Here is a 12897-nt window from a genome sequence, read left to right as displayed (position 1 = left end):
ACACACACACACACACACACACTGTGTTCGGTAGTTCATAAATACCACAGCAGTAGGCCAGGTTTTACTCACCGAGACAGCTTTGATTTCTGAGGAATGTAAATCCACCTGTTTCTGAACAGACGGGTTTTTCAGATGAATGTATTTATTGTCACCATCCCCCCCCCCTCCAACACCACAACCTCCTCCCTCCACCCCCCCTCCCCCCATCATTCCACTGTAAATTCTATGCAGATTGCTGGCCCGTGCTTACTGCACTTTGCAGAGAAAGCTTCATAAAGATGACGATAAGCTAAAGCTCTAAATCCCAGACTTAGCTTTCTTATCAAGAGCTGCAGGAGCGAATGAAGCGCTTTAATAGAAGATGTGCGCAGTTTGCAGTGTGTGTGTGTTTGTGGGATAGAGAGAGAAAGAGAGAGAGTGTTGTCTGGGCTGTAAATGCAAATGCAGTAAGACTTCCTTTTCCTTCACACCAGCACAATTTCACAAGCGCTGCATAGGACTTGTTAGGCTTAAGCCATTTTAAAAAGAATTAAGACACTCAGCTCCAATAAATTTGATTGATGACGTACTGTCATCCTGCTGCCAGCGGTGGTATTTCAGTGTGTAAATCCATCATACAGAGATTTAAATTTGACTTGTTTATCATGTGATTCTGAGCTAAGCAGGGCTGCATCCTGTGTAATGTCCTGACCACGGTGTCATCCATGCCGGGTAATCTATGAATTCAGAGATTACAGTCTACATATTACACATCTGAGAGACCGCCTCCTTCTAAGTGGGATATTTGCTTAAATAATCCTTTTAAATTATTTGTCTTGTGGTACTAAACATAATAAAACTGCTCCAATTGTTTCCGATGCTTTTGTTACCTCGATTTAGCGGCAAACAAGCAAGACAGACGAGGTCTTAGCTGGTTTTGCTCTTTCTTGTGCAGTACAGTAGTTTGTGGTATGCTAAATGTGTTAGTGATTAAATGTGACACAACACTCTTAATATTTTACACGTTACAAGCTGAATTTTTCCCACCTGTAAGAACCTTCTAATCACTCACTGTTGCTTCTGTTACCTTTAATATGCTGAGGACCGTCTGCACGACAAACATCACTACACAATAACTTATGGAAGAGATTCCCAGTCGTTCCTGAACAGGAGCAAAAAGACTCTCTGACAGCTCCGGCACTTGGCACATGCAGGCCTCTTAGCCTGGCAGCATCTCAGGGGTCAAAGCTTGTTGCACTGCCAGCCAGCCAGTTAGAGAGGCAGCCAGACAGCACTGATGTCCGCTGTCCTGCTATCTGTACTGGCACACATGCCACCTTTCTGTGCCCTCCGCTCCCCTAGCCGGGTCCCTGATGCCTGTCCTGTGCACTCAGGTGCATGCACATCAGCATAATGAACTCCAAGGTAGACTTTACCACTTCACTGGCTCCTTACAAGACAAAATGCCAAAACAAATCTTGTCATAATTACGCATAATCCAGCTCATTACCGTCTGCTTAATTATCCTATTAATAACACTTCCTAGGAGAGCTTGTTTGCGGCAGCAGCAGTGCACGCGGGCAAATGTTTGTTCCTAAATGAGCAAACACAGAGAAGACAACAGCACTGTTCAAACACGGGAGCTCTGACAATAGGGAAAAAAACAGGGCCAGGATTAATAGCACAGCAGAGGGCTTATCTTCCCTCTGAGGCCCTGCTGCACCACCGGGGCTTCACAATGCAGGTAACAAGCATGCTAGTGTTTACAGATGTGGGTTTTATATGGATGTACACTAATTCAAATGTAAAAATAGCACTGGGTGTTATATTTAAATTACTTTTGCACCTAACTTCCTCCAGTGTTCACTGTCATTCTGAACTAATCATATTGTTTTTTCTTATGAACAGCCTCTTCATATCCCACAATAAAGACTGAACAGAGGGGTTTCCAGACAGCGTGAGGCAGAGCTATTTCAGGTCACTGACTTCCTGTTTTCTCTGAGGCGCTGAGGCAGAACTCCAGCAGTTAGCTTTGCAGATGGAATGGGTTAATGGCTTTTTCCAATTGTTTCCCTTCAGCTAAGATAAACAAATGCTTTTGAGAGCAAATAAGAAGTACAATGATATCATTAAGATGGCATTATGCTCGGTTTGCTCTGTTTCCACTCTTGGCTGCATGCTTATATTCTCACCTTTCCTCATTTCAGCCCTCAGCTTTATTTGTGAGGATTTTAAAAGGTGTGACAAACAATGCTGTTTTATTTTTATGGTCACAAGTGTTAATAAATTCATTCAGCTATAGTTTACACTGGAAAAACTCTATCCGGTGGTTCTTTTAAATGTTATTTTGTCACAATGCTTATTTCTTTCCAGCAACCTCTGATGTCCCTATAATGATTAAAATATGACAATAATTCCTTGTACCAACAAAAAGACATCATGTGCACATTGCAGTGAATTTCAGGAATTACTTCCAAGAACAAATAACACTGTTCAATAAGATTAATGGAATTAGTGAGAGCGGTAATATAATTTATAAAAAAAAAAATTCAGTGAGAATTTCAGGCATTTCTTCAGCAATGCCAGAAAGAAAATGAGATCATGTTGATTTTAAATGTCGGTTTCATTTCCTACATCTTGATGTAGACTACTAATAATATGCAAGACTAGCCATCAATCACATCAGCACTTCATTGTTGGTTTTTAACCGACTGTATTCAGACAGTCAGGTCCATCGTAGGATTTTAGAATGGGGCCTCTCTCCTGCTTCCCTGACTAATCTTTCTCTCTAGCTCTGTGCAGACTAAGCAGAAGCTACTACATGTCAAAAGCAGAGAAGCCTGCCAGCCGCTGCAGGCATGCCAGCAGAGGCAACCCTGACCACATCCTGCTCGGCTACAAACGATGGGTTAGTGTCATCTCTGAAAGTCTTCTGTGTGCAGCGTTTATTCATGCAGGCTGCTGTTACAAACACACACAGGCCACATAAACTGAAAAGTAAAAGAGTCTCTGAAACTCTCCTGCTTTCCTTATCGCTGTCTTCCTCTGACTCCATCCTCAGGCTAACGTTTCCTCCCTCGGTGTAAAGCTATCGTTTGGCCTCTGGGAGCAGAACCTGGAGACAAAGCCCTGGCAGAGAACACACCGTCCTGGCTCTGTGTACACAATCACACTCTGCTCATCAATATTTACACACACACCATTATCACACCTAAAACCCATGCTTACCCAGGCATATCGAGTTTAAAACTGCAAAGTTAAAAGCTGATTTTCTTTCAGTATTTTCCGTGGTGTTCGCCATGCTCATTCAGAAAGCATATCCAAAACCTGTAGGAGATCATCTGTAATAAAACGCAGCACGTTAAGGCCTTTGATGTAAAGTGAACGGGAAAGCATGACAGGATGCTGTGTTTGGGATGCCTGTTTTATCTTTTTCCTCTGATCTCCGGAGAAAGAGAGAGAGAGAGAAGCAGACAAACAGACGACTGCCGGTGGATGGAGGAATGAGAGACTGGGTGAGGGGAGTGACAGCAGCGCCATATCAAAAGAATAAAGAGAATGAGTTATCAAGGAAAAATGGATCAATGAATTCACTTCATGCAAAAAACAGCAAACAGCCGACGTATTGAAATCCTATTATGGGGAGAAAAGTGAATAATTGATGCCCTTTTCCTTTTCTTTCTTTTTTTTTAACACCGATTCAGATCTGTTTTTTTTGTGCCAGCATCAAATGGATGTACAAGTGGCTTAGAAGTGTATTAATGATTTATATGTCAGCTTGAAGGCTTGGCTACAATCCACACATACTGAGCAGCACATAATCTACAGGTTCTAGACGCCAACATGCACATAAAAGAAAGGAAGAAATGATGATGAGAAATTATTACTCAGGATAAACATGAAGTGTTAAAACATAAAATAAGATCTGATTTACAACAATAACGATTTTCTGTGATGTTTCAGTTTGATTGATAAGTTTGTGGCCTAAAGTACACATAGCTGAGTTTGTGATACTTTTTACATCTAAGTCTATGGAGATCCATAATCGGAGGGTGACAGTGAGCCTCTGTGTGGATGTACCGTTGACATCACACCACTGCAGTGGGATGATCCACAAAGCCACATGTTGTATGGGCAGGTGCTGTGTGCTGTGTACCCACAACAATGGCAGCCCGTCCTCACCAGGAAAACGTAACATTAGGTTGATATTTTACTCACTGAAAAAAAGAACCTGTGCTTATGTCTCTGACTGCAGCTCTATGTGTTCAAAGGAGCGTGGACTCATCTGGACGGTAGCCGAAAATGACAACTGCACGATGGGAACATGTGATAATGACAGACTCTGACAGGACACTGTGTTAAGAGTTGTCTGCACCTGAATAGGGACGTAAAATTACTGGTCTTTCAGATGAAGGATGGGATTTGTATGATCTGGAAAAAATGTGTGAGGAGACAAATTAATTTCGTTTTTTTAGGACTGAGTTATACTTCATACTACAAACACATCAATCATTCATCATCATATCAATCATGCAAAAGAACTGTGAGATTTTGCATGGGTTAAAGAATCAAGAAGAACATTTTGTTACCTTTATAAACTTCTTCACTTCCTTTACAAAACCTCATCTGTTAAAAAATACTTGTGTGAAAACCTTAAAACTACAGTTACACAAGGGGTCAGAACATAAAACCTTTATGAACTGAAAATCATGGCTGGTGCAATAACAAAGTAGAAAACTGCCGAAGCAACACAACACACACATTCTGCACCGTGGCCCTGCTGACTAACAGCAGCGGAGCCTTTACAACAGGGGCAGCTTGGTTATCTATGGTTCAGTGATGAAGTCCTTGGAGAGGACAAATCCTGGAGGGGACACATCCTAAAGGGACGCTGCAGAGCTCAGCCTCAGGTGGACTTTTCCCACTTGTTCAGGTGGAGGACAACAACATCCTTACTGCCAGTCACAGGTGTGGCAGCAACACAAGAGCACGCTGAGACTGGGAACATTGTCTTCCAGTCATGTGGCGGGGTGATTCCAATGATGAGAAACTGCTGGTCTATCGGGCATTTAAGACACCATGAGGACTTCTTCTTACTGGACAAAAGAACAGAATGTTTTTGTTGTCATAAAGACTCATTTTTTTCTTTTCATTATGTGTAAGTGATTCTTTACTACAACTGACATGAGTAACACAGTTTTCTAAAAGTCTTTATGTACAGTAGTCACCTCTTCCAGACCATCTTAGCCATAGTGTTACTGCCTTTCTGCCTAAGATGAGCCCTTCTGGTTTGATAACAGGGTCCAAAGCATCGCTGCGACATGTCAAAGGTGCAGCAGTCGCCTTGTCTACAGGAGTTAAATGAAGTCCACTTTATTGTCCAGGGAGCAGAGCTGGCTTGTGTTATTTATTTATGCAGCTTTCCTGGCTTCCTGCTGCGCGCCTGCTTCCTCCTATGATGCCTCCTCCTGTCCATGCTGAGATCACTATATACTAATATGTTGTTGGGTGATTTCTCGGACACTAGTTACTCCGCTGTCTTGTCAAATGAGCCTTCTTCTTCCTCTAATGCTGGACTGAGGACAGAGTAGATTCACTCACATGCCCATTTGGTGGTACCAGATTCTGTATATATAACCTTAAACTAAACTTGAACAAAGATGGCCTCTTTGGCAGCAGCCGTTTTCCAGCACAGTATAGATACTTTGACAGATGCCTGATCACTTTCCAGTACATCCTTCAATTATTAAAATCCACAGCACTAAAACATCCTCCCTGGCTATTTTAAGTCAACAATTAGGCCCCTGCAATTAGTCATCATAATACCGCAGCTCACTTGGCAACAATAATAAATGTGGATATGCATGGGCTTACCCATGTGAAGCTAACATCCACCAAGTGCTAATGATAGAAACGCAGTGCACATAATAACAAACTGTGCTCAGCCTTCATAATGAGGCACATGACCTGAATGAAACAAAGAAAAGGAGCCAAAAAGAAGTCTAACAGAGGGCAACATTATAAAGCAGGGGCAACATGGCCACATGCAATTTGCCAAAACAAGGTCTGAATGCAACATGTTTTGGAAGATATTAGTATGATTTATGCACTTGTCTGTGCAGCACACTTTTTCTGCTGTAGGTGAAGGGTTGAGCAGTTAGATAGAATTTTAAGGACTCTAATAGCCCAAGGAAGTAAAAAGTCATTCTGTTTTATACTTTCAGAGATGTGTGAAGGTCAAACTATCTCTCACACACACCCACGCATGGACGCGTCTCCTACTTTTTTTCAGCAGTGCATTGAAAAGAATTTTATGTTTTGTCTTTTCTGCATGTGTTGCCAGCTTCTCTACGTCCACACATACAGAGGAAAACACAAAAATAAAACCAGAACTTATTAATATCTGCAAGAAAAACAGAGAAATATACACCGTAAACATCATGGTGTAAAGAGCCGTTTTGTCCAACACAATAACCAAAATAAACTAGATGTAGACAAATATGTGTTTATCATCAAGAGAGGACGGTCAATGTACAGTGAAAATAAATAAATTACACAGTTTACGGTATACTGTACTTTCTAAAGGAAAATAAATAAAATAAATAAATAAATTATTATTCTTTATTTTAAAACTTGCTATTATTTCGGTCCAATATATTCTCTAGTGTCTGAACACAGTTCTACTTATTGTTGTTAAAATCAACCAACACTGCATTATACTATACTCTGCATTAGTGACTTTATTTACAAGCTAACTTGTTAGTTAAGTGTAGTTTGTTGCAGCCGGGCATTTTCAGGCCCATGTGACCTTCTCCAGTGAGACAGTTGTGTGTAGGCCTACGTTGTCGGGGGGGGGTACAAACATGACCCATTGAGCAGTTTCCCCCTCACCCTCTGACCTCTCCTCTACTCTCCTTAGTCTGGCTCATACTGGTAATATCGTCGCATAATCTGTGTTTACTGTCTTCCTCGTAGTTTTGTGCCTCGCTCTCGCTCTCTCTCTTTGCAGGTCTCAAGACCTGCATACTGACCTGCAGTCCGGCCCCTGATCTCTCCTGTGCTCATCGACTTCACTAGCCCCTGCTGCTATCAAATTACTATTACTACTTATGGACTGACGATATATATAGATATCTATTACAATATAATCACTGTTTCATCTTGCTGTCATGTTTGCTCTGTACTGTATCATGTTTGTATCATGTTTGCTCCTCTCTCTCTCTCTCTCCTTAATTCTCTCTCTCTCTCTCTCTCTCTCCTTCATCCCCTCTCTCCTCTCTCTCTCTCTCCTTCATCCTCTCTGACTAGCAGCAGGACTGGTTCCCCCTTAAGCTGACGGGTCCTGCTCAAGGTTTCTTCCTAAAGGGAGTTTTTCCATGCCACAGTGCTCTTAGGGGGGTTCCTGTGAAGCGCTTTGAGACAATTTCTGATTGTAATATGCGCTATATAAATAAAACTGAATTGAATTGTAATTTTTTTTTATGTAACTAGCACAACAACTGTATAACTTAAATATTTGTCCCCAAAATGGAGACGGATTTGATGATGGTACCTGAAAGCAAACTGATGATTGATCGTCATGTCCATAGAGTACAGGAGTGTATAATCCAATGAAAAATGAACCCACAGTGACTTCGACCATTACAGGAGTAGATAAACAGAGAGTTAACCGTCTGTTAACTCTGATCTGTACTTTCTTTTAACTACCGACAAGGTGACCTGTCTGTGCTGACAGCAGTGAGTTTACCGATTATTGCTGATGCTGAGGCACTGATAACCTTTTTTTTATTGATACAAAACAGGCTGGAAACTGCAAACACACGAGAGAAATTGCCAGGACCCACAATGCACCAGGACTGGCAGGAAGAAAGCAGATGGGCTGGCCGGCCTTACCGGATAGCAGGGGCCCAATAGTGGCACCGGTTGTTGTTTTTGATGAGCTATGCACATAAGAAACCAGAACATCTGGTCTGACCATGTGGCACTACCATTTGTCCAAGGCCCCTTGAAGCAAGCCCTCGCATTGATGCACACATACACACACACAAACATCTTCCTCTGCCAGCTGCATCCACGCAAATGTGAGCTAAACCCATTGAATGATGCATGTTATTCATGGTGAGGTGGCGAGGGGCTGGGTAAGGGGGCGAGGGTGGTGTTTGGGACGCGGGGAAGGGGGGGAGGGGGGGGCTCTGCTTACCGTCATCCCTTTCTATGACTTTGATTAAAAATCATCCCCAAACAACTCATGAATATGCAGCAGGGTAATAAGCCCTGGCTCAAAGCAACTGATTTGTCAATTGTCTGCATTTCATCAAGATCGAGTAACACCTCAAGGGTGCTATAATCGAAAGCTGTAAAAAGAAGAGGGAGGAAAGAGCCTGTTCACCATTAGATTGCTGCGTTATCTTAATCATTAGGCACTTCGGGAGCTTAATTAACGACCTGACAAGAGCCGGGTAGAGGATTTGGAGTTGATTGGTTGTCAGAGGTGTTGAGCGAGTATACAGAATGCTAAGTCAGGGGAGTAATTCTAGGGAGAAAAGAGACGCTGATTCGCTTTCAAAAACCAACTCAGCAGCAGCCATTAGACTGTTTTAATTAAGCATAATTAGAGATGAGATTACAATGATGGGTTTGATAACCAGTATTAAATCATTCATCCATAAATGTTATGTTAAAATAGATGAGGGAGAAAAAAAAATGAGAGCTAAAGGAGGGGTGGAGTGGAGGTGGAGTGTGAGAGTAAGATGTAGGAAATAAATGTGTGTGAGAGAAGGGTGTCTGTAAGAAAAAGAGAGGGGGGTGAGGGAGTGAGAGAAGGAGGAAGAGGGGGAAGTCTGGCAAGCTGCCACCAATTAGTTGGATGTGCTCAATTGCAGGAATTCTCTGGTGTCATGACTCATGTTGACAGGTGTTCAGGGTGAATTATTTGTAGTGGTAGACAGAGTGCACACTAAACACACACACACACAGCGCCTGCTCATCCCATGGCCCAGCTCTGATATATATCCAGCATGTTTATTGCTCCAGTCTGCAGCAGAAAATGAGATTGGACACTATTTCCTCTTTCTCATTCTTTCCTCCTCTTCCTCCCTCTCTGCCGACTAGCTGACTGGGTCATTTTTAAATGCCTTGTAAATTTGTCAGCCATATTAAGTGCTCATTAAAGGGCACCAAGCTGGATGAGGAAGCGGGGAGGAGAGGCTCGTATGGCAGTCCCTGACTGGCATTGCTCCCACATCCATCCAGTTTAATGGTGCCCGCCCACAGTGGTACTGGGGAGTCATAACTGTGATGTATTGTGGCACAGAGGGACACAAGCTGGAGGAGGCAGATTAGCTACTGTAGGCCAGACCGCTTTGAGGTAACCTGGCTTAGACTGGTGGCTTGGCAGCTGTCATAATGTTTCAGCACAGTGATCGGTGGCCTTTTGTCAGAGGGATAACTGGGCATTCACAGGAGAGTGAGGAATAGTTTTAACTAACCAACAAAAAGGAGCTCGTTTTTCTCATGTATGTCTGCACTGTTACTAGGATTTCTATGGTAATTCACAAGAACAATCAATTCATCCATCTGCCATCATTGAGCTCTGCACCACAGGTTTTATCAATAGTAGAAGTCAATAGTTTTTTTGCCCTTATCTAGGACAAAGTCCATTTTCTGATAGACACGATAAAAAGCCACTCCGCTCAATCGATGAGACAAGCCAGAAATAATAACCCGAGCATTAGCAGGAGGCTGTGGGGAAAAAAAATGTTGTTCTACGTAAGGCATCCCAGAGCGCTGCTGTCTGTCAGAAAAAGAAAGCACAACATGAGCTCTACACTATAAACATACATATGACATGTGATGAGCTGGCTCAGGGAGTTTTTCCATCCCACTGTTGCTTGTTCTGGGATCAGGCTTTAGGTTTCTGTGGCTAGAGACCATTTTGATTAAAAAAACGCTATACACACCAGAAGTTAGGCCAGCTGGCCAATTTAAATGACCCAAAATTAATGCAATAGATCAGGATAATCAATTAAAAAAAGAACATTACAATTAAAAATGTTTAAGAATCAAAAACTCAGTTAAAATAGAATGAGCCCTCCTGTAAATATCATTGCGTACTCATATGACTTTCAGTTTCTCTCTTACACAGTATTCATTCATACATAATATTAGACAATCTCTCTTCACTTTCGACACACACCCTCACTTCCTCGTCCTCTCCTCCCTGTAGCTGCTTTAATGAAGTCGTATGGAGCATTCTCCCAATGCCGAGCCTGCATATGAAAGAGAGCCCTCAGAGCCATGGCGGTACAGGGCTCTCTCTCCCTCCCACTAATGAGCTGAGCTTTCAATGTGCCTACTAATTAGTTCATCTATAACTCTAAGCACTCAATTACTCTCCACCAGCACCGGCACCACCACAGAGAGCCGAGAGAGGCGATAAGACTGACAAATGCCTTGGCAGTATGTTCAAGAGCTCACTCTCTCTCCCTCTCCCTCTCCCTCTCTCTCTCTCTCACTCTCACACACACACACACGAAATGGCTTTGAGCTGCGAGACCCAGGAGAAGTTTTTCTAAACTTCCCACGCTCAAACATGCTGTTCAGGCAAAGCACATTGATCTTCACTTTCACCCTCTTCCTCTAGTGTTTTTCTGTCTCTCTCTCACTCCCACATCCTCGATGCATGATTCAAGGATTAACATAGATGTGCACACTGACAGATTTTTCCACAAGCAAGTGCATCAGAGAGTGAATGTTAAGTGTGATATGTAAAAAAAAAATGCTGTCATATGCTCCAGTAAGCATCATACTCAAATATATCCTACATATATTGGTCAAATATATCCTACATATATTGGTAAATACAGCACCCCCATTTTAACAAAATGATCAACCTCCATTTGAATTTGATGGCACTCACTGGTTTATGACATATGTAGAAGTCAGTTTCTGCTTAACATTTGTGTGGTTCTCTGCTTAACATTTGAGTGGTTTTTCTTTTCCCTGCTGCTATATTCAGTCCTCTTCTAGCTATTTCTTGGTTTCCACCAACTCCAGAGAGAAACAAATTTTGAGGGGTGACAGAGCCGAATTCTTTGAGAAAAACTCAAACTGCCTGTGTGGCAAAACACAGAGAAATATCAGCTGAGAGTTACAGACAGGCGCAAGAAAGAGCACATAAATATCAATGGCCCTCTTAAAACTCGACATGATGTCTGATTCAGAGCTATGCTACACTTTGTAATTTCTCCATTCAATTGTTTTAAGAACAAGGATCAATTATGATCTTAATACTGTATAACTCACTATGTGAGAGCAGACATCAGGTGTGAGGAACTCATGTTTACGTTTTGGACTTTACAGTAGAAATAAACATGTTTGGAGCACTGCTCAGTTTGAAGGAGAGCTTGTTTTGAGTGACAGGTGGGTGACATCACAGATCACTCCACCACTTTGCCATCACAAACAGATGGCATCAGTGGGCACTACCAGACTGTGTCTTATGGTCATCATCACCTTTAACCTTTAACCTTTAAGCCATCTAAACAAATTATTCAACAGGAGATAATGCAAAGAGTGGTTCCAAAAAAAAAAAAAGAAACAACACATTGTTGCCCTTTACTTTTGTGGAAGCTTCCCTAAACTCATGCAAATGCACAACAGGTGGAATGACCACTTCATTTGCACAGCCTACAGCCCTCCAACTAAAGCGTACACACAGACATACACACGAACTGACATGCAAATCAATGGCAGGTTAACAGTCTGTAAAGTAATTTATCTACCTAACAACTTTCCACTGTATTCAAATATTAATAACCAACTGTAGCCAAGAACGATAAAACTCCTGTGTCTCAACGTTAGAAGCAAAGTCTCTGTGATCTTACTTCTGCCTGGTCAGAATGTGACCGGTGGTATGTGACACAAATATGACGATCAACACAAGAATTCAAACATTGAAACAGATGCTCTCATGCAAACAGATGCAAACATCTACACAACACACTCACACGAAAACACAGAGCTTCCTCCTCATGTGACTCGACTACAGCAAGCAGGAGCTAAATAAAGAGATCCACTGGGGACTCTGCAGTCCTTCTGTGACGGAAGGTGCAGCTCCATTACCTCAAGTCTCACGGGCCAGAAACAAAGACTCAGCAGGGTCACTGCCGTGCCTGAGCAGGCTGAGAAGTCAATAACAAGTGTTTAATGGACACATATATAAAGTGGTACCAGTGCATAGAAGCATTTAGTTTTTAAGGGAGGAAATAAATAAAGTTTGTAACGTCAGGAGAAAGGTAGACCAGCTCAGTTCTGCAGTCAAGAAAAGGATGCTAATACCTCATGTGCAAAACAAACTCCAGAACCAAATATGCACGCACATAGGAAACACATAGTTCCAGCACAAAGCCATCCACAGCTCCTTATACATACAGTATGTGAAGAAATCTAAAGGTAGGGTAGGAGATTTCATTCTGATGCACTTTTTGTTAAATTAGTGTAACTTCTCTTTACAATCCGATAACAACCAATTTGTTCGGCAGTGTCGCATTAAAGCGAAGAATATGAATCATCTGTGGAAGCTATAAAACGCTAAAAACATCAGCCAATCCTCCGGGTGGACCCTGCGCGGAGTATTGTCTGGTTGTCACTCTCTTCCTGCTCTGCGCACACCAGAGAGGTACGTGCATGATGGCCAACCGCAGCTCGTCTTCAGGTAATGCGTGTCCATGTGGTTGGGAGGCGTGGCTTCAGGGTGAGCTCTGAGAGAAATAGGCGTGTGTTTACTTTCAAAATCTGGCTGACTCAAATGTTCTTCAAAATCTTCTACCCTACCTTTAATATCAGTCATCAACCACCGCCTAAGGTTTAGGTCATGATTTATTAACTAATTTTATGTTAACCACATTTTTATGC

Source organism: Parambassis ranga, chromosome 3 (assembly GCF_900634625.1).
Source record: "Parambassis ranga chromosome 3, fParRan2.1, whole genome shotgun sequence".
NCBI classification, from domain to species: Eukaryota; Metazoa; Chordata; class Actinopteri; family Ambassidae; genus Parambassis; species Parambassis ranga.
This window is presented reverse-complemented; position numbering follows the sequence as displayed.